The sequence below is a fragment of the Salmo salar genome, chromosome 15, assembly GCF_965601325.2.
Source record: "Salmo salar chromosome 15, fSalSal1, whole genome shotgun sequence".
In the NCBI taxonomy this organism is placed as follows: Eukaryota; Metazoa; Chordata; class Actinopteri; order Salmoniformes; family Salmonidae; genus Salmo; species Salmo salar.
In genome coordinates this window covers 6895001-6918604 of record NC_138305.1, presented here as the reverse complement: position 1 = coordinate 6918604, position 23604 = coordinate 6895001, and positions in this window count along the sequence as shown.

Below are 23604 nucleotides of genomic sequence, written 5' to 3'. Positions count from 1 at the left end.
GTTAATTTGCGTAGGCATAATGTGTGGTGTCAAAAATAATTTGCCTCACTGACCTCAAAAGTTACTGTAAATGACTTGTTTTTCCTAATTTCTCAAAAAGATACTGCTCGTGCTCAGGCCCAGCTCCTCTGAGGCCCAGCTCCTCTGAGGCCTAGCTCCTCTGAAGCCCAGCTCCTCTGAGGCCCAGCTCCTCTGAGGCCTAGCTCCTCTGAAGCCCAGCTCCTCTGAGGCCCAGCTCCTCTGAGGCTCAGCTCCTCTGAGGCCCAGCTCCTCTGAGGCCCAGCTCCTCTGAGGCTCAGCTCCTCTGAAGCCCAGCTCCTCTGAAGCCCAGCTCCTCTGAGGCCCAGCTCCTCTGAGGCCCAACTCCTCTGAGGCCCAGCTCCTCTGATGCCCAACTCCTCTGAGGCCCAGCTCCTCTGAGGCCCAGCTCCTCTGAGGCCCAACTCCTCTGAGGCCCAGCTCCTCTGATGCCCAACTCATCCTATAAATCAAAACAGCTTGACACACAGAGGTTGGAAAATGACATAATATGAAAAGTTAATTTCAATCTTTTACCAATTTCTATTTCCTGTGTTTCATCCAATCATGTTGCTGGCCAGAAAGAGCAAACATAACTAATGTCCTGGATTGCTAGCTTACGCAGAGAGATTAGAGCTTGTCCTCCAGAGGAGAGGAGACTGGACCAGGCTGGTGCATTGGCCGTTACATGATTAATGCAGTTAACTAAGACGTGGTGAAGCACTAACACTCTCCTCAACTGTATAACCCTTGCCAACGTTCAAATTAGGATTCTCCTCTATATACCACTGTAGCATAACATTCAGGCAATGCCAAATGTTTGGAAATGGAACAACAGACTACAGCAGTGTTTCTCAAACTCGGTCCCGGGGACCTCAAGGGGTGCACGTTTTGTTTTGTTTGCGTTAGCACTACACAGCTGATTAAAATAATCAACTCATCATTAAGCTTTGATTGTTTGAATCAGCTGTGTAGTGCTAGGACAAAAAACTAAATGTGCACCTGTAGCTCAGTGTTTGGGAAACACGGAACTACAGTACACCCAATTGTTGTTAAGTGCACATAGAAAAAGGGTGTTATATCCCTTATTGACATACAGATGTAGGATCTTAAATTGAGCCAGTTTGCTACAGCAGAAAAAATATCCTGCAGCGACAGGAAGTTTGAATTATTATGTGGACCATAATTAATACACATTATTTACAGGTTGATACATTTTTCTTCAGGGCAAATCAAGTGGAAATGCAAAGGTTAGAAGCCTTTTAAAAACTCAAATACACTACAACTTTGCATTTCCTGCTGTGCAGGAAAATTCTCAGCAATAAAGGAGTGATCAAATAAAGATCCTACATCTGGTACAATGTTACGATCTGACATTTCCACTAAGGTTAACTTGCAAGTGGATATCTAATTTGATATCCAGGAAACCCTCCAATCACTACATGCTGTATCACAAATGTGCCCTCAACACACAACCGTAGCCATGGAAATGGGATTCGTGATTCATAATGATAATGTATTCCAAAGGACGGGGATGGGTAGGATCCAGGAAAAAGCCAAACATTGAGCGCTATGCTCGCTCAGCTCAGTGTATATGAATGTGAACCCACACTGGATTGTTACAGCTGTTTGGCCTCATTGCTACACACAGAGCCATGAGCTATCTCTCTGTGGTTATGATCCAGGAGTACAGGGACCTGGCTGGGTATTAACTCTGGTTTTATCCCACGGTACAACATCAGACCACTGAGTTGTAGTATGGAGGGGATACTTTACATCACAGACCACTGAGTTGTATGGTCATCTGTATTAGTTTTTCCTCTCTTCCTCTTCCTGTTGTAGATTGAAAACACCCCAGTCAGTGTCAACGCTCCTCTTGAACACAGAGCATTAACATTAAACGGCTGCTATGCAAATTACGTTAGACAGGGAGGAGAGCAAAGAAAACAAATGTGTTAATAATTGATCCATCCTGTCTGTGGAGGGCGGTGGGGATTACCTGAATGAGCTGGAGGAGCTGGAGGAGCTGGAGTGTCCTAGAAGTGCCCAGGGAGTCCAAAGTGCCTCTAATGGGATACTCAGCACCGTCTTCAGCCACTGTTAGCTCTGGAGAGGTGTCCAAGATGTCGAGGGCCAGGCATTCTGAGAGGTGTCCAAGCTGTCGAGGGCCTGGCATTCTGAGAGGTGTCCAAGATGTCGAGGGCCAGGCATTCTGAGAGGTGTCCAAGCTATCGAGGGCCTGGCATTCTGAGAGGTGGCCAAGATGTCGAGGGCCAGGCATTCTGAGAGGTGTCCAAGATGTCGAGGGCCAGGCATTCTGAGAGGTGTCCAAGCTGTCGAGGGCCTGGCATTCTGAGAGGTTGCCAAGATGTCGAGGGCCAGGCATTCTGAGAGGTGTCCAAGATGTCGAGGGCCAGGCATTCTGAGTGGTGTCCAAGATGTCGAGGGCCAGGCATTCTGAGAGGTGTCCAAGATGTCGAGGGCCAGGCATTCTGAGAGGTGTCCAAGATGTCGAGGGCCTGGCATTCTGAGAGGTGTCCAAGATGTCGAGGGCCAGGCATTCTGAGAGGTGTCCAAGATGTCGAGGGCCTGGCATTCTGAGAGGTGTCCAAGATGTCGAGGGCCAGGCATTCAGAGAGGTGTCCAAGATGTCGAGGGCCAGGCATTCTGAGAGGTGTCCAAGCTGTCGAGGGCCTGGCATTCTGACAGGTGTCCAAGCTGTCGAGGGCCTGGCATTCTGAGAGGTGTCCAAGATGTCGAGGGCCAGGAATTCTGAGAGGTGTCCAAGCTGTCGAGGGCCTGGCATTCTGAGAGGTGTCCAAGATGTCGAGGGCCAGGAATTCTGAGAGGTGTCCAAGCTGTCGAGGGCCTGGCATTCTGAGAGGTGTCCAAGATGTCGAGGGCCAGGCATTCTGAGAGGAGGCCAAGCTATCGAGGGCTTGGCATTCTGAGAGGTGGCCAAGCTGTCGAGGGCCTGGCATTCTGAGAGGTGTCCATGATGTTGAGGGCCAGGCATTCTGAGAGGTGTCCAAGATGTTGAGGGCCAAGCATTCTGAGCAACCCAGGATGACCAACAACTGCCCCAGCTACAAAAGTACAACAAGTCAGTTCAAGAGTCCTCTCCAAAACCGAGAGGAGGACACTAATTAAGGTAACACGGGCGGCTGAGTGTGTCCTACAAATCTGTATACTGAACCTTGCCATGTAACATTAGGCCACTGTGGAGCTTTTAGCCAAGCCATGCATATTAATGTTCCCTCTGACACAGGAGTCGCTCCTTACTTCCTACCCTGCCTGCCTCACCGCCCTGCCTCACCGCCCTGCCTGCCTGCTTGCCTGACCGCCCTGCCACCCGTTCGCCCGCCCTGTCGTCCGCCTGAAAGCTCTGGGGGGTTTTAGTGAATTATCACTGGGGATCTTTCCAGAAACATATGCATTGCAAATGTAGATGATGGCTGGTTTCAGCACACAGCACAGGTCCGTGTGAACAGAAATAAGGCTATATGATGCCAAAACAATTATGAGGTAGACATGGACTAATTTATTTCATTGGAAAGTTGTAGGCCAGAGATAGAGAATAAGCATGTGCTGTGTAATACAAAAATACATCTAGCATTTGAGTCAGACCCAAGTGAGTAGAAGGCATGGGTTCTGTAGGTTTTGTTTATTGACTTACATAGACTTGGGTCTAAAGTGACATGTGGGTGGAGTGGATATGGCATGGATTCATCAACTCACCCATATGTTGTTTTCACGAAACCTCATGTTATTTCACATTTTGTGTGTATAAGGATGTGTATAAGGATATATATAAGGAGAAGGATGTATATAAGGATGTCTATAAGGACGTATAAACGGATGTAAATAAGGCTGTGTTTAAGGATGTGTATAAGGATGTGTATAAGGATGTGTATAAGGATGTGTTTAAGGATGTGCATAAGGATGTGCATAAGGATGTGCATAAGGATGTGTATAAGGATGTGCATAAGGATGTGCATAAGGAGAAGGATGTCTATAAGGATGTGCATAAGGATGTGTATAAGGATGTAAATAAGGCTGTGTTTAAGGATGTATATAAGGATGTGCATAAGGATTTGTATAATGATGTGCATAAGGATGTATATAAGGATGTGTATAGGGATGTCTATAAGGATGTGTATATGGATGTGTATAAGGATGTGCATAAGGATGTGCATAAAGATGTATATAAGGAGGATGTACAGTGCATTTGGAAAGTATTCAGACCCTTTGACTTTTTCCGCATTTTGTTACGTTATAGCCTTATTCTAGAATTGATTACGTTAATGTTTTTTTCTTGTCAATCTACACACAATACCCCATAATGACATCACAATACCCCATAATTACATCACAATACCACATAATGACATCACAATACCCCATAATGACATCCCAATACCCCATAATGAAAAAGTGAAAACAGGATTATAAAATCAATAAAAAACAGAAACACCTTATTTACATAACTATTCAGACCATTTGCTATGAGACACAACATTGAGCTCAAGTGCATCCTGTTTCCTTTGGTCATTCTTGAGATGTTTCTTAAAACTTTATCGAAGTCTGCCTGTGGTAAATTCAATTTATTGGACATGATTTGAAAAAAGCTACACACCTGTCTACATAAGGTCCCTCAGTTGACAGTGCATGTCAGAGCAAAAACCAAGCCATGAGGTTGAAGGAATTGTCTGTAGAGCTCCGTGACAGGATTGTGTCGAGGCACAGATCTGGAGAAGGATAGCAAAAAGTCTGCAGCATTAAAGGTCTCCAATAACACATTGGCCTCCATTATTCTTAAATGGAAGAAGTTTGGATCCAACAAGACTCTTCTTAGAGCTGGCCGCCCAGCCAAACTGAGCAATCGGGGGAGTAGGGCCTTGGTCAGGGAGGTGACCAAAAACCTGATGGTCACTCTGACAGAGCTCTAGAGTGCCTCTGTGGAGATGGGAGAACCTTCCAGAAAGACAACCATCTCTGCAGCACTCCACCAATCAGGCCAAAAGGCACATAAAGGACTCTGTCCATGAAAAACAAGATTCTCTGGTATGATGAAACCAAGATTAAACTCTTTGGCCTGAATGGCAAGCGTCACGTTTGGAGGAAACTTGACACCAACCCTCAGGTGAAGCATGGTGGTGGCAGCGGGGACTGGGAGACGAGTCAGGATCGAGGGAAAGATGAACGGAGGAGAGTACAGAAAGAACCTTGATGAAAACCTGGTCCAGAGCGAATCTTGTTTCTCATGGTCTGAGAGTGTTTAGGTGCCTTTTGTCAAAATCCAAGCGGGCTGTCATGTGCCTTTTACTGAGGAGTGGCTTCCATTTGCCATTCTACCATAAAGGCCTGATTGGTGGAGTGCTGCAGAGATGGTTGTCTTTCTGGAAGGTTCTCCCATCTCCACAGAGGAACTCTGGAGCTCTGTCAGAGTGACCATCAGGTTCTTGGTCATCTCCCTGAACCAAGGCCCTTCTCCCCCGATTGCTCAGTTTGGCTGGGCCGACAGCTCTAGGAAGAGTCTTGGTGGTTCCAAACATCTTCCATTTAAGAATGATGGAGGCCATTGTGTTCTTGGAGACATTCAATGCTGAATACATTTTTTGGTAATCTTCCCCAGATCTGTAACTCGACACAATCCTGTCTCGGAGCTCTACGGACAATTCCGTCGACCTCATGGCTTGGTTTTTGCTGTCCACTGAGGGACCTTATATAGATAGGTGTGTGCTTTTCCACATCATGTCCAATCAATTGAATTGACCACAGGTAGACTCCAATCAAGTTGTAAAAACATCTCAAGGATGATCAATGGAAACAGGATGTACCTGAGCTCAATTTTGAGTCTCATAGCAAAGGGTCTAAATATTTATGTAAATAAGGTATTTCAGTTTTTTATTTCTAATAAATTAACAAAAGTAAGGCTGTAATGTAACAAAATGTGGAAAATTTAAGGGGTCTGAATACTTTCAGAAGGCACTGTATAAGAATGTGTTTATAAGGATGCCTCACAGAAGCAAACCGAATGTGACTGATTGTCCGTAGTGTTTTGTTTTTCCCGTGCCTATATGTCCCATGATGTTCTTCGTGACACTGCCATGCATGAGGCATGTATCTGCAGCTACGTCTCACACTCTGTACATCCAAGTGTCACTCAAAATGTCAACTAGACCAGCTAGCCAGCATCCACCCTCTCCTCTCCTCTCCTAGACCAGCTAGACAGCATCTACCCTCTCCTCTCCGAGACCAGCTAGCCAGCATCTCTCCTCTCCTCTCCTAGACCTGCTAGCCAGCATCCATCCTCTCCTCTGTACTATACCAGCTAGCCAGTATCCATCCTCTACTAGACCAGCTAGCCAGCATCCATCCTCTCCTCTCCTCTACTAGACCAGCTAGCCAGCATCCATCCTCTCCTCTCTTAGGCCAGCTAGCCAGCATCCATCCTCTCCTCCCCTAGACCAGCTAGCCAGCATCCATCCTCTCCTCTACTAGGCCAGCTAGCCAGCATCCATCCTCTCCTCTCCTCTTCTAGACCAGCTAGCAAGCATCCATCCTCTCCTCTACTAGGCCAGCTAGCCAGCATCCATCCTCTCCTCTTCTAGACCAGCTAGCCAGCATCCATCCTCTCCTCTACTAGACCAGCTAGCCAGCATCCATCCGCTCCTCCCCTAGACCAGCTAGCCAGCATCCATCCTCTCCCCCCCTAGACCAGCTAGCCAGCATCCATCCTCTCCTCTCCTCTCCTAGGCCAGCTAGCCAGCATCCATCTTCTCCTCTACTAGACCAGCTAGCCAGCATCCATCCTCTCCTCTCATAGGCCAGCTAGCCAGCATCCATCCTCTCTTCTCCTCTACTAGACCAGCTAGCCAGCATCCATCCTCTCCTCTCCTAGGCCAGCTAGTCAGTATCCATCCTCTCTTCTCCTCTCTTCTACTAGACCAGCTAGCCAGCATCCATCCTCTCCTCTACTAGACCAGCTAGCCAGCATCCATCCTCTCCTCTCCTCTCCTAGGCCAGCTAGCCAGCATCCATCCTCTCTTCTCCTCTCTTCTATTAGACCAGATAGACAGCATCCATCCTCACCCTTACTCTACTAGACCAGTTAACCAGCATGCATCCATCCTCTCCTAGACCAGCTAGGAGAGGATGGATGCTCTCTCTCTCTCTGTGTTGTCTATCCATCCTCTCCTATTCTAGGCCAGCTAGCCAGCATCCATCTTCTCCTCTTCTCTACTAGGCCAGCTAGCCAGCATCCATCTTCTCCTCTTCTCTCCTAGACCAGCTAGCCAGCATCCATCTTCTCCCCTTCTCTCCTAGACCAGCTAGCCAGCATCCATATTCTCCTCTTCTCTACTAGGCCAGCTAGCCAGCATCCATCTTCTCCCCTTCTCTACTAGACCAGCTAGCCAGCTTCCATCTTCTCCTCTTCTCTCCTAGACCAGCTAGCCAGCATCCATCTTCTCCTCTTCTAGACCAGCTAGCCAGCATCCATCTTCTCCTCTTCTCTAGTAGACCAGCTAGCCAGCATCCATTCTCTCTTCTCTACTAGACAAGCTAGCCAGCACCCATTCATCCTCTCCTCTACTAGACCAGCTAGCCAGCATCTATTCATCCTCTCCCCTGCTAGACCAGCTAGCCAGGATCCATTCATCCTCTCCTCTGCTAGACCAGCTAGCCAGGATCCATTCATCCTCTCCCCTGCTAGACCAGCTAGCCAGGATCCATTCATTCTCTCCTCTGCTAGACCAGCTAGCCAGCATCCATTCATTCTCTCCTTTGCTAGACCAGCTAGCCAGGATCCATTCATTCTCTCCCCTGCTAGACCAGCTAGCCAGGATCCATACTCTATTTTCCTCTCCTCTACTAGACCAGCTAGCCAGGATCCATTCATTCTCTCCCCTGCTAGACCAGCTAGCCAGGATCCATTCATCCTCTCCCCTGCTAGGCCAGCTAGCCAGGATCCATTCATTCTCTCCTCTGCTAGACCAGCTAGCCAGGATCCATTCATTCTTTCCTTTGCTAGACCAGCTAGCCAGGATCCATTCATTCTCTCCCCTGCTAGACCAGCTAGCCAGGATCCATCCTCTCCTCTCATAGGCCAGCTAGCCAGCATCCATCCTCTCTTCTCCTCTACTAGACCAGCTAGCCAGCATCCATCCTCTCCTCTCCTAGGCCAGCTAGTCAGTATCCATCCTCTCTTCTCCTCTCTTCTACTAGACCAGCTAGCCAGCATCCATCCTCTCCTCTACTAGACCAGCTAGCCAGCATCCATCCTCTCCTCTCCTCTCCTAGGCCAGCTAGCCAGCATCCATCCTCTCTTCTCCTCTCTTCTATTAGACCAGATAGACAGCATCCATCCTCACCCTTACTCTACTAGACCAGTTAACCAGCATGCATCCATCCTCTCCTAGACCAGCTAGGAGAGGATGGATGCTCTCTCTCTCTCTGTGTTGTCTATCCATCCTCTCCTATTCTAGGCCAGCTAGCCAGCATCCATCTTCTCCTCTTCTCTACTAGGCCAGCTAGCCAGCATCCATCTTCTCCTCTTCTCTCCTAGACCAGCTAGCCAGCATCCATCTTCTCCCCTTCTCTCCTAGACCAGCTAGCCAGCATCCATATTCTCCTCTTCTCTACTAGGCCAGCTAGCCAGCATCCATCTTCTCCCCTTCTCTACTAGACCAGCTAGCCAGCTTCCATCTTCTCCTCTTCTCTCCTAGACCAGCTAGCCAGCATCCATCTTCTCCTCTTCTAGACCAGCTAGCCAGCATCCATCTTCTCCTCTTCTCTAGTAGACCAGCTAGCCAGCATCCATTCTCTCTTCTCTACTAGACAAGCTAGCCAGCACCCATTCATCCTCTCCTCTACTAGACCAGCTAGCCAGCATCTATTCATCCTCTCCCCTGCTAGACCAGCTAGCCAGGATCCATTCATCCTCTCCTCTGCTAGACCAGCTAGCCAGGATCCATTCATCCTCTCCCCTGCTAGACCAGCTAGCCAGGATCCATTCATTCTCTCCTCTGCTAGACCAGCTAGCCAGCATCCATTCATTCTCTCCTTTGCTAGACCAGCTAGCCAGGATCCATTCATTCTCTCCCCTGCTAGACCAGCTAGCCAGGATCCATACTCTATTTTCCTCTCCTCTACTAGACCAGCTAGCCAGGATCCATTCATTCTCTCCCCTGCTAGACCAGCTAGCCAGGATCCATTCATCCTCTCCCCTGCTAGGCCAGCTAGCCAGGATCCATTCATCCTCTCCCCTGCTAGACCAGCTAGCCAGGATCCATTCATTCTCTCCTCTGCTAGACCAGCTAGCCAGCATCCATTCATTCTCTCCTTTGCTAGACCAGCTAGCCAGGATCCATTCATTCTCTCCCCTGCTAGACCAGCTAGCCAGGATCCATACTCTATTTTCCTCTCCTCTACTAGACCAGCTAGCCAGGATCCATTCATTCTCTCCCCTGCTAGACCAGCTAGCCAGGATCCATTCATCCTCTCCCCTGCTAGGCCAGCTAGCCAGGATCCATTCATTCTCTCCTCTGCTAGACCAGCTAGCCAGGATCCATTCATTCTTTCCTTTGCTAGACCAGCTAGCCAGGATCCATTCATTCTCTCCCCTGCTAGACCAGCTAGCCAGGATCCATCCTCTCCTCTCATAGGCCAGCTAGCCAGCATCCATCCTCTCTTCTCCTCTACTAGACCAGCTAGCCAGCATCCATCCTCTCCTCTCCTAGGCCAGCTAGTCAGTATCCATCCTCTCTTCTCCTCTCTTCTACTAGACCAGCTAGCCAGCATCCATCCTCTCCTCTACTAGACCAGCTAGCCAGCATCCATCCTCTCCTCTCCTCTCCTAGGCCAGCTAGCCAGCATCCATCCTCTCTTCTCCTCTCTTCTATTAGACCAGATAGACAGCATCCATCCTCACCCTTACTCTACTAGACCAGTTAACCAGCATGCATCCATCCTCTCCTAGACCAGCTAGGAGAGGATGGATGCTCTCTCTCTCTCTGTGTTGTCTATCCATCCTCTCCTATTCTAGGCCAGCTAGCCAGCATCCATCTTCTCCTCTTCTCTACTAGGCCAGCTAGCCAGCATCCATCTTCTCCTCTTCTCTCCTAGACCAGCTAGCCAGCATCCATCTTCTCCCCTTCTCTCCTAGACCAGCTAGCCAGCATCCATATTCTCCTCTTCTCTACTAGGCCAGCTAGCCAGCATCCATCTTCTCCCCTTCTCTACTAGACCAGCTAGCCAGCTTCCATCTTCTCCTCTTCTCTCCTAGACCAGCTAGCCAGCATCCATCTTCTCCTCTTCTAGACCAGCTAGCCAGCATCCATCTTCTCCTCTTCTCTAGTAGACCAGCTAGCCAGCATCCATTCTCTCTTCTCTACTAGACAAGCTAGCCAGCACCCATTCATCCTCTCCTCTACTAGACCAGCTAGCCAGCATCTATTCATCCTCTCCCCTGCTAGACCAGCTAGCCAGGATCCATTCATCCTCTCCTCTGCTAGACCAGCTAGCCAGGATCCATTCATCCTCTCCCCTGCTAGACCAGCTAGCCAGGATCCATTCATTCTCTCCTCTGCTAGACCAGCTAGCCAGCATCCATTCATTCTCTCCTTTGCTAGACCAGCTAGCCAGGATCCATTCATTCTCTCCCCTGCTAGACCAGCTAGCCAGGATCCATACTCTATTTTCCTCTCCTCTACTAGACCAGCTAGCCAGGATCCATTCATTCTCTCCCCTGCTAGACCAGCTAGCCAGGATCCATTCATCCTCTCCCCTGCTAGGCCAGCTAGCCAGGATCCATTCATTCTCTCCTCTGCTAGACCAGCTAGCCAGGATCCATTCATTCTTTCCTTTGCTAGACCAGCTAGCCAGGATCCATTCATTCTCTCCCCTGCTAGACCAGCTAGCCAGGATCCATACTCTCTTTTCCTCTCCTCTACTAGACCAGCAAGCTAGCATCCATCCTCTCTTCTCCTCATCTTTCCCTTCCACCATGATGCTGCCAGAGTAAGACGACTGTAGACGACTGTAGGCTGTAGAAAACTGTAGACGGCTGTAGTCTGTAGAAAACTGTAGACGGCTGTAGGCTGTAGAAAACTGTAGACGGCTGTAGGCTGTAGAAAACTGTAGACGGCTGTAGGCTGTAGAAAACTGTAGACGGCTGTAGGCTGTAGAAAACTGTAGACGGCTGTAGGCTGTAGAAAACTGTAGACGGCTGTAGGCTGTAGAAAACTGTAGACGGCTGTAGGCTGTAGAAAACTGTAGACGACTGTACGCTGTAGAAAACTGTAGACGGCTGTAGGCTGTAGAAAACTGTAGAGGACTGTAGGCTGTAGAAAACTGTAGACGGCTGTAGGCTGTAGAAAACTGTAGAGGACTGTAGGCTGTAGAAAACTGTAGACGACTGTAGGCTGTAGAAAACTGTAGAGGACTGTAGGCTGTAGAAAACTGTAGAGGACTGTAGGCTGTAGAAAACTGTAGACGACTGTCTCGTGGTCAAGTTGAGCTGCAGATGTGTGATGTACATCATCTGTAATCAGACAAGTTGGGTACAATCCTCCTGTTTTTTCCCTCCACAACAAACGTGTCTGCTGAACTGAAAGCCAGCATGCCACTGTCACATTAACAGCCAGAGAGAGAGAGGAGAGAGAGAGAGAGAGAGAGAGAGAGAGAGAGAGAGAGAGAGAGAGAAAGAAAGAGAGAGAGAGAGAGAGAGAGAGAGAGAGAGAGAGAGAGAGAGAGAGAGAGAGACAGAGACAGAGACAGAGACAGAGAGAGAGAGAGAGTACACTCTGTTGTCTGGGCTGGTAAACAAAAGCCTGAAGATGTTTTGCACGACAGAAACACTGCCAGCTCTTTCAGGCGAGGCCAGAGATGATCCTAAAAGGCTGCGATTCCTTTTTCTCTATCCCTCACTCTCTGTTTCCCACGTTCTCTCTTGCTCTCGCTCTCTCTCTCTCTCTCTCTCTCTCTCTCTCTCTGTTGTCTGTTTGAACTCTTTAACCCATTGAATTGTTTAGAGCAGAGTACATATTGTAATATGCATGACAGAAAGTCACATTATATAAAAAACTGCTAATTATCTGGTCAACAGTCTGCAATTATGCTATTGTACCGTCTACTTAATTTGCACATAAAACTGTGGCTTCATGGAGGCAAGGCAACATGCGCTTTGATCTGGTGGTGCAAAGCTCTGAGCTTTCAAGTGTATTTTATTTTCATGCGGTATTATTGCACATTGTGAGTAATTGTTTTGGCCAGAGAATGTTTTGGAAGCAGTGGAAAAACTGTTTAGCAATGAGAGAAGACCTTATTAAATGTCTGTTTCTCTGGGTCAGAGTGGATCAGTCGTTGATGTCATTACTGTTTCTCTGGGTCAGAGTGGATCAGTCGTTGATGTCACTACTGTTTCTCTGGGTCAGAGTGGATCAGTCGTTGATGTCACTACTGTTTCTCTGGGTCAGAGTGGATCAGTCGTTGATGTCACTACTGTTTCTCTGGGTCAGAGTGGATCAGTCGTTGATGTCACTACTGTTTCTCTGGGTCAGAGTGGATCAGTCGTTGATGTTACTACTGTTTCTCTGGGTCAGAGTGGATCAGTCGTTGATGTTACTACTGTTTCTCTGGGTCAGAGTGGATCAGTCGTTGATGTCACTACTGTTTCTCTGGGTCAGAGTGGATCAGTCGTTGATGTCACTGCTGTTTCTCTGGGTCAGAGTGGATCAGTCGTTGATGTCACTGCTGTTTCTCTGGGTCAGAGTGGATCAGTCGTTGATGTTGCTGCTGTTTCTCTGGGTCAGAGTGGATCAGTCGTTGATGTTGCTGCTGTTTCTCTGGGTCAGAGTGGATCAGTCGTTGATATTTACCTATAGCTGTGTTTGCTTGTTTGGAAACGGCTAGCTAGGATAGTTAATTTTATTATCACTGTGATTTTGCTGGCTGGCAAAGTTTGCCAATTATTTGTGTATATCTGGGCTTGGGGGAGAAAAAAAAAAGCTAATACGAAAAAAATTGGCTAATTATGTGAATGCAATAATTATAATTTTAAAGTGGTGTATTAGCAAATGTCAGGAGCTCGAACAGGAATATTTAATGGGTGGATGACTGCATGTTTTTCCCCCAATAATAAGGTCATTATCAGACTTCACACTTCATTTAACAATAATGAAGACGTGTTCATATCTATCAATCGTTGATGTTGATGACTTGAGTCAAATATAGCATACAGTAGTATAGCATAGCAGCTAATTCCTATAGATTTGACAACTAAACAGTGTCCTCCGTCTGTGATCACATTGAGCACAGCAGTGTAAACATCAACGTCGTTCCTCTACAGAGAGAGAGAGAGAGAGAGAGAGAGAGAGAGAGAGAGAGAGAGAGAGAGAGAGAGAGAAACAGAGATAGAGAGAGAGAGAAACAGAGATTGAGCGAGAGAGAGAGAGAAAGAGACAGACAAAGAGAGAGGGTGAGATAAGGGGCGAGACAGAGAGAGAGAGAGAGAAACAGAGATAGAGCGAGAGAGAGAGAGAGAGAGAGAGGTCAAACCAGCATCAAATTACAGATTTATTATGTCCATCTGTATTGAGACAGTTATAGAGTTGGGCCTAGGCACACTACCAGCCAGTAAGCAAAATCACGTTGAAAATATGGTATTTTTAGACGTCTTTTCCAGATGTTGACATCACGCGTATTTCAGTTGCTGCATGAAAGGTTAGGAGACATCTATTGAGGATTTTATTTAATTTAACCTTTATTTAAATTGGCAAGTCAGTTAAGAACAAATTCTTATTTACAATGACAGCCTAGGAACAGTGGATTAACTGCCTTGTTCAGGGGCAAAACGACAGATTTTTACCTTGTCAGCTCAGGGATTCGATCGTGCAACCTTTCGGTTATTAGTCCAACGCTCTAACCACTAGGCTACCTGCCGCCCCAGATGTCTAGGCTACCTGCCGCCCCAGGCTACCTGCCGCCCCAGGCTACCTGCCGCCCCAGGACGTAAAAAAGACGGCAAGGGGGAGTAGTATACCGTACAGGATGAGAAACAAAAGCAATTAGAACTATAAGGATATAACATTTCAAACCAGGTCCAACCTTCTATCACCCCTCAACATCATTAACCAGAGTGTGTCTCATGGCTCGGCTCTGCTAGGGAACACAACAATGTGTGTGTGTGTGTCTCTCTCTCTCTCTCTCTCTCTCTCTCTCTCTCTCTCTCTCCCCTTTTTTAGAGAAAGAGGGAGAGAAAAAAAAGGAAATCTCCCATGCAGTCTGCAGAATCTGCAGCGCTTGCCTAAACACTGCTCATCCAAAGTCATTTGCAGCAAAAAATCCATTATCGTCATCACTTCTGGTGATGAATTCCCTGTGATGGTGGCGGGCCCCGCAGCAGTTTCCACTCATAATGACATTCTGCTCTTGTTGGCAATGCTCCCCTTCAGATAGCTCACTCTGCTCCCAGCAGCCAGCCCAACGCCAGACAGAGAGACAGGGAGGGTATGCTGGGTTTAGCTGGGTTGGGTTGTGCCTCTAAGCAAGAACGGGACAAAATGTGGATGGTGGGGTAAAAAAGGAGATGTTCTATCTTATTGTGTGTCGGATGGATGGACAGACAGACATTCTAATGATGTGTAGATCATGGACAGACCGACCATTGAGTTACAGACTGTATTGGTTGCACACAGTCAACACATCCCTCCCTCTACTATCTGTCCATTCATCTCTCCCTCTACTATGTGTCCATCCATCTACTATCTGTCCATTCATCCCTCCCTCTACTATCTGTCCATCCCTCTACTATCTGTCCATTCATCCCTCCCTCTACTATGTGTCCATCCATCTACTATCTGTCCATTCATCCCTGCCTCTACTATCTGTCCATTCATCTACTATCTGTCCATTCATCTACTATGTGTCCATTCATCCCTCCCTCTACTATGTGTCCATCCATCTACTATCTGTCCATTCATCCCTCCCTCTACTATGTGTCCATCCATCGACTATCTGTCCATTCATCCCTCCCTCTACTATCTGTCCATTCATCTACTATCTGTCCATTCGTCCCTCCCTCTACTATGTGTCCATCCATCTACTATCTGTCCATTCATCCCTCCCTCTACTATCTGTCCATTCATCCCTCCCTCTACTATGTGTCCATCCATCTACTATCTGTCCATTCATCCATCCCTCTACTATCTGTCCATTCATCTACTATCTGTCCATTCATCCCTCCCTCTACTATGTGTCCATCCATCTACTATCTGTCCATTCATCCCTCCCTCTACTATGTGTCCATCCATCTACTATCTGTCCATTCATCCCTCCCTCTACTATCTGTCTATCCCTCTACTATCTGTCCATTCATCCCTCCCTCTACTATGTGTCCATTCATCTACTATCTGTCCATTCATCTACTATCTGTCCATTCATCTACTAACTGTCCATTCATCTACTATGTGTCCATTCATCCCTCCCTCTACTATCTGTCCATTCATCTACTATCTGTCCATTCATCTACTATCTGTCCATTCATCCCTCCCTCTACTATGTGTCCATCCATCTACTATGTGTCCATTCATCCCTCCCTCTACTATCTGTCCATTCATCTACTATCTGTCCATCCCTCTACTATCTGTCCATTCATCCCTCCCTCTACTATCTGTCCATTCATCCATCCATCTACTATCTGTCCATTCATCCCTCCCTCTACTATCTGTCCATCCATCTACTATCTGTCCATTCATCCCTCCCTCTACTATCTGTCCATTCATCCCTCCCTCTACTATCTGTCCATTCATCCCTCCCTCTACTATCTGTCCATCCATCTACTATCTGTCCATTCATCCCTCCCTCTACTATCTGTCCATTCATCCCTCCATCTACTATCTGTCCATTCATCCCTCCCTCTACTATCTGTCCATCCATCTACTATCTGTCCATTCATCCCTCCCTCTACTATCTGTCCATTCATCCCTCCCTCTACTATCTGTCCATCCCTCTACTGTCCATTCATCCCTCCCTCTACTATGTGTCCATCCATCTACTATCTGTCCATTCATCCCTCCCTCTACTATGTGTCCATCCATCTACTATCTGTCCATCCATCTACTATCTGTTCATTCATCCATCCATCTACTATCTGTCCATTCATCCCTCCCTCTACTATGTGTCCATCCATCTACTATCTGTCCATCCATCCCTCCCTCTACTATCTGTCCATTCATCTACTATGTATCCATCCATCCATCTACTATCTGTCCATTCATCCCTCCCTCTACTATGTGTCCATCCATCTACTATCTGTCCATTCATCCATCCATCTACTATCTGTCCATTCATCTACTATCTGTCCATTCATCCCTCCCTCTACTATGTGTCCATCCATCTACTATCTGTCCATTCATCTACTATCTGTCCATTCATCCCTCCCTCTACTATGTGTCCATCCCTCTACTATGTTCCATCTGTCCGTTCGTCAATCCGTCTGTACTCTATTTATATTACCCAGCACGTGAACAGAGAGGACAGTCTCTCCTCCCCCAATAATAGAGAGGAGAGGGGTTGGAATACAACAGCATCCTAAGCATCAGCTGGTCAGCTCCTATCTGGACCAGAGTAAAGGTTGCTCCCCCTGAAACAGATACTATACATTTCAAACACTTTGAGACAGATATACAGGTAACTGACAAAATAGTCAGTAAATGAGGGTTCTGGCAGCTGTGTTATGGTGTGGGGTGCATTTTCCTGGCTTGGTTTGGGTCCACTCAACGCCAGTAAATACACAGCCATTCTGAGTGATCACCTTTAACCGAAGGTGAAGCATTTCTATCCTGATGGGAACGGTCTCTTCTAGGATGACAACGCCCCCCCCCCCCCCCCCCCTCCCTCATTCACAGGACACGAATGATCAATGAATGGTTTGATGTGCATAAAGAAAATGGAACCCATATGCATTGGTCATCTCAGACACTAGATCTCAACCCAATTAAACACTTATGGGAGATTCTGGAGCGGCACCTGAGAAAGCGTTTTCCACCACAATGAAACAAAACACCAAATTATGGAATTTCTGGTGGAAGAATGGTGTCGCTTCCCTCCAATAGAGTTCCAGACACTTGTAGAATCTATTCCAAGGCGCAATGAAGCTGTTCTGTCAGCTTGTGGTGGTCCAATACCATATTAAGAGCAAGAAAGCCTGGTGGTTAAAAGCGCTGTGCCAGTAACTGAAAGGTTGCCGTAAAAATCCTCAAGCTGATTATGTGAAAAATCTGCCAATGTGCCGTTGAGCCAGACACTTAACTCTAATTGCTCCTGTAAGTGTCGCTGGATTAGAGTGTCTGCTGAATGACTTAAATGTAAAAAGAACAGAAAACAGATTAAGACACTGTGTTGGTGTTTCCTTTATTTTGGCAGATACCTGTATATGAGCCAGGCCAATAATGCACCCTGAGACCCACTCATTTCCTCAGGAATAAAACACCCTGAGACCCACTCATCTCCTAGGGAATAAAACACACTGAGACCCACTCATCTCCTAGGGAATAAAACACTCTGAGACCCACTCATCTCCTAGGGAATAAAACACACTGAGACCCACTCATCTCCTAGGGAATAAAACACACTGAGACCCACTCATCTCCTAGGGAATAAAACACCCTGAGACCCACTCATCTCCTAGGGAATAAAACACACTGAGACCCACTCATCTCCTAGGGAATAAAACACCCTGAGACCCACTCATTTCCTCAGGAATAAAATACACTGAGACCCACTCATCTCCTAGGGAATAAAACACACTGAGACCCACTCATCTCCTAGGGAATAAAACACTCTGAGACCCACTCATCTCCTAGGGAATAAACACCCTGAGACCCACTCATCTCCTAGGGAATAAAACACACTGAGACCCACTCATCTCCTAGGGAATAAAACACACTGAGACCCACTCATCTCCTAGGGAATAAAACACCCTGAGACCCACTCATCTCCTAGGGAATAAAACACACTGAGACCCACTCATCTCCTAGGGAATAAAACACACTGACACCCACTCATCTCCTAGGGAATAAAACACACTGAGACCCACTCATCTCCTAGGGAATAAAACACCCTGAGACCCACTCATCTCCTCAGGAATAAAACACACTGAGACCCACTCATCTCCTAGGGAATAAAACACACTGAGACCCACTCATCTCCTAGGGAATAAAACACACTGAGACCCACTCATCTCCTAGGGAATAAACACCCTGAGACCCACTCATCTCCTAGGGAATAAAACACACTGAGACCCACTCATCTCCTAGGGAATAAAACACACTGAGACCCACTCATCTCCTAGGGAATAAAACACACTGAGACCCACTCATCTCCTAGGGAATAAAACACCCTGAGACCCACTCATCTCCTAGGGAATAAAACACACTGAGACCCACTCATCTCCTAGGGAATAAAACACACTGACACCCACTCATCTCCTAGGGAATAAAACACACTGAGACCCACTCATCTCCTAGGGAATAAAACACCCTGAGACCCACTCATCTCCTCAGGAATAAAACACACTGAGACCCACTCATCTCCTAGGGAATAAAACACACTGAGACCCACTCATCTCCTAGGGAATAAAACACACTGAGACCCACTCATCTCCTAGGGAAAAAACACACTGAGACCCACTCATCTCCTAGGGAATAAAACACCCTGAGACCCACTCATCTCCTCAGGAATAAAACACACTGAGACCCACTCATCTCCTAGGGAATAAAACACTCTGAGACCCACTCATCTCCTAGGGAATAAACACCCTGAGACCCACTCATCTCCTAGGGAATAAACACCCTGAGACCCACTCATCTCCTCAGGAATAAAACACACTGAGACCCACTCATCTCCTAGGGAATAAAACACTGAGACCCACTCATCTCCTAGGGAATAAAACACACTGAGACCCACTCATCTCCTAGGGAATAAAACACACTGAGACCCACTCATCTCCTAGGGAATAAAACACTGAGACCCACTCATCTCCTAGGGAATAAAACACACTGAGACCCACTCATCTCCTAGGGAATAAAACACACTGACACCCACTCATTTCCTCAGGAACAAAACACCCTGAGACCCACTCATCTCCTAGGGAATAAAACACACTGACACCCACTCATTTCCTCAGGAACAAAACACTCTGAGACCCACTCATCTCCTAGGGAATAAAACACACTGAGACCCACTCATCTCCTAGGGAATAAAACACACTGAGACCCACTAATTTCCTCAGGAACAAAACACCCTGAGACCCACTCATCTCCTAGGGAATAAAACACTGAGACCCACTCATCTCCTAGGGAATAAAACACACTGAGACCCACTCATCTCCTAGGGAATAAAACACACTGAGACCCACTCATCTCCTAGGGAATAAAACACACTGAGACCCACTCATCTCCTAGGGAATAAAACACCCTGAGACCCACTCATCTCCTCAGGAATAAAACACTCTGAGACCCACTCATCTCCTAGGGAATAAAACACACTGAGACCCACTCGTCTCCTCAGGAATAAAACACACTGAGACCCACTCATTTCCTCAGGAATAAAACACTCTGAGACCCACTCATCTCCTAGGGAATAAAACACCCTGAGACCCACTCATCTCCTAGGGAATAAAACACACTGAGACCCACTCGTCTCCTCAGGAATAAAACACACTGAGACCCACTCATTTCCTCAGGAATAAAACACCCTGAGACCCACTCATCTCATAGGGAATAAAACACACTGAGACCCACTCATTTCCTCAGGAATAAAACACACTGAGACCCACTCATCTCCTAGGGAATAAAACACACTGAGACCCACTCATCTCCTCAGGAATAAAACACCCTGAGACCCACTCATCTCCTAGGGAATAAAACACACTGAGACCCACTCATCTCCTAGGGAATAAAACACACTGAGACCCACTCATTTCCTAGGGAATAAAACACACTGACACCCACTCATCTCCTAGGGAATAAAACACCCTGAGACCCACTCATCTCCTCAGGGAATAAAACACACTGAGACCCACTCATCTCCTAGGGAATAAAACACCCTGAGACCCACTCATCTCCTAGGGAATAAAACACCCTGAGACCCACTCATCTCCTAGGGAATAAAACACCCTGAGACCCACTCATCTCCTAGGGAATAAAACACCCTGAGACCCACTCATCTCCTAGGGAATAAAACACCCTGAGACCCACTCATCTCCTAGGGAATAAAACACACTGAGACCCACTCATCTCCTAGGGAATAAAACACTGAGACCCACTCATCTCCTCAGGAATAAAACACACTGAGACCCACTCATCTCCTAGGGAATAAAACACACTGAGACCCACTCATCTCCTAGGGAATAAAACACTGAGACCCACTCATCTCCTCAGGAATAAAACACACTGAGACCCACTCATCTCCTAGGGAATAAAACACCCTGAGACCCACTCATCTCCTCAGGAATAAAACACTCTGAGACCCACTCATCTCCTAGGGAATAAAACACACTGAGACCCACTCGTCTCCTCAGGAATAAAACACACTGAGACCCACTCATTTCCTAGGGAATAAAACACACTGAGACCCACTCATCTCCTAGGGAATAAAACACACTGAGACCCACTCATCTCCTAGGGAATAAAACACCCTGAGACCCACTCATTTCCTCAGGAATAAAACACCCTGAGACCCACTCATCTCCTAGGGAATAAAACACACTGAGACCCACTCATCTCCTAGGGAATAAAACACACTGAGACCCACTCATCTCCTAGGGAATAAAACACCCTGAGACCCACTCATCTCCTAGGGAATAAAACACACTGAGACCCACTCATCTCCTAGGGAATAAAACACACTGAGACCCACTCATCTGCTAGGGAATAAAACACCCTGAGACCCACTCATCTCCTAGGGAATAAAACTCACTGAGACCCACTCTTCTCCTAGGGATTAAAATTCTGAGATCCATTCTTCTCCCCAGGAATAAAAGTCTGATATACACACATTTCCACCCATCCGCCAAGAAGACCCACTTGCACCTGCAAGAGTTTGATACCTAAACATCACATCATACATTATTTGGAGGACAAGGACTCTGCACAAAATGTATCCTTCATGAAAAACATTATAGGCTACATTTGTTAGATAATTAACAACTTTACTTGCTTGAAAGATTTCATTATTAAAAAAGATTGACAAATCACAGAAACATGAAACTAGCAGTGGGAAACAAAGAAATAAAAAGAAAGATGGCTGCCTGAAGCCTGAAGGTGACTCTTGTGGATCAAGGGACTCTGAGGTAAATAAGAGGCATGGCATTGCCTGGCAACGACAGCCCTCCTCTGTTGACAAGTTGCCTGATGGCCAGCAGGTGGGAGGTGTTAGCCTAACAGATAGATCTAAACAGCTGTTATTCTTGGTAATGGGGAGCTATTAGGAACATCTGTACACTCCGGCTGCCCTGTCCCAGGTGCCTCTGGGAAATAATGACATCATCAGAAAGGGACAGGGGGGCTGGAGTGGTAGTGATCTGTGAAGAGCAAAGAGGGGAAAGACGGATAGAGACAAACATTTATCAAAGACTTTATAAGGCATTCAAAATAATTTGTGAGCGTTTATTTAAGTAAGCAAAGTCATACTACATAAATTGTGATAGTAAAGGTTATTTACATCTGGTGTTATGTCAAATGTGCCATAGACCTGTATGGGGCCAGTGACCTTCTGACACACACACACACACACACACACACACACACACACACACACACACACACACACACACACACACACACACACACACACACACACACACACACACACACACACACACACACACACACACACACACACACAGCCTGCCCGTGAATATTCCTGCAGTCTAATGCATGATGTAAAGCATGACTGTGACTCCCACCATACACCACCATGCAGGCCCCTACTGGGTTCCTCATCAGCTGTGAATACCAGCAGTCTCCCACTGCAGTCTGCAGCCACTGGGAGGCCCGGTAGATAGTCCTATGGTCCAGGCTGTGACAGTGACGGTTCAGTAAGCGCCCTGATATGCCCTTTTCGGGTCGACGGAAACAACTTCTGCTTTGGCTTCCTGCTGTGACCGACTGGGGTTCAAAGGTCTTCTATGTGCCGCAAGACAGTGTTAGCCCACTGAGCTTAGGCCTATAAGGATTAGCTCGGGAGCTAATGCAAGTCTTTGGGACTCTGACGAGGTTACTCATCAGGCGCTTGTTTCAAAACAGAGTGAAGAAATCGTCTGTTCACCATCAAGACCAGTAAAACTAAAAGCTCTTTGTTGTTGAAGAATCCTTTTTCATGACAGAAAGCTCTGCGTTTCACTGCGTCCTCAGAAAATGTTGTTAATTTCCCTGCATAGCGGCATCACCACTGCTTCATCATCATCACCACTGCTTCTTCATCATCACCACTGCTTCTTCATCATCATCACTGCTTCTTCATCATCATCACTGCTTCTTCATCATCATCACTGCTTCATCATCATCATCACTGCTTCATCATGACACAGAACTGAAGCAGAGATGCAATTAATGGGTTCAAGTTCAATATTACAGCACACACACACACACACACACACACACACACACACACACACACCACACACACACACACACACACACACACACACACACACACACACACACACACACACACACACACACACACACACACACACACAGGGATCATGAGTAGTCAACATCAGCTAGCTCCAGGGTCTTAGTGATGATCTGGATCTGGGAATGTAGCCGGACATCACTGCTGAGGAGAGAAAGTGTGGTAATCCTGAAACAATCTTTACACACTGTAAACAAACAACAACAACAAAACAGGTTAAATGCCCAATGTTATACAGGTGACTTGGCTGACTCGAGAACTCACAATGACCATTGCCCAAATGACCTGTTTGCAAAACAAGGTATCGAACATAGAATTTTGGCCATCCACAGTGGCCATTTTGTTTTGTCCTCGACCTTCATACACAATACACATAAAACAATTATTATTTGTGTCGTATTGTCTCTCCGGTGGTCAGGACAGAACAGGACAGGCCAGGAGAAGAGAGGAGAATAAAAGATAAGAGAGATGAGAGGAGAGGAGAGGAGAATAGAGAAGAGGAGATAAGAAGAGAGGAGAGGAGAATAGAGGAGAGCAGATGAGAGGAGAGGAGATGAAACGAGAGGAGAGCAAATGAGAGGAGAGCAGATGAGGAGAGGAGAGCAGATGAGGAGAGGAGATGAAAAGAGAGGAGAGCAGAGGAGATGAGAGGAGAGCAGATGAGAGGAGATGAGAGGAGAGGAGATGAGAGGAGAGGAGAGCAGATGAAACAGTAGCATCTGGAACAGAAAACATCCTTTGTTTCATCCAGCAGACAGAGGGATAGATAATCCCGCAGGCAACAAACAGCAAATGTCCGTCAGGACGGATGAACCTACAGGCGGTGAGCTCCGTACGGCTGGATCAGGGCTCTGTCTGTCTGGCCTGGATGTGTTGATGCTCTCT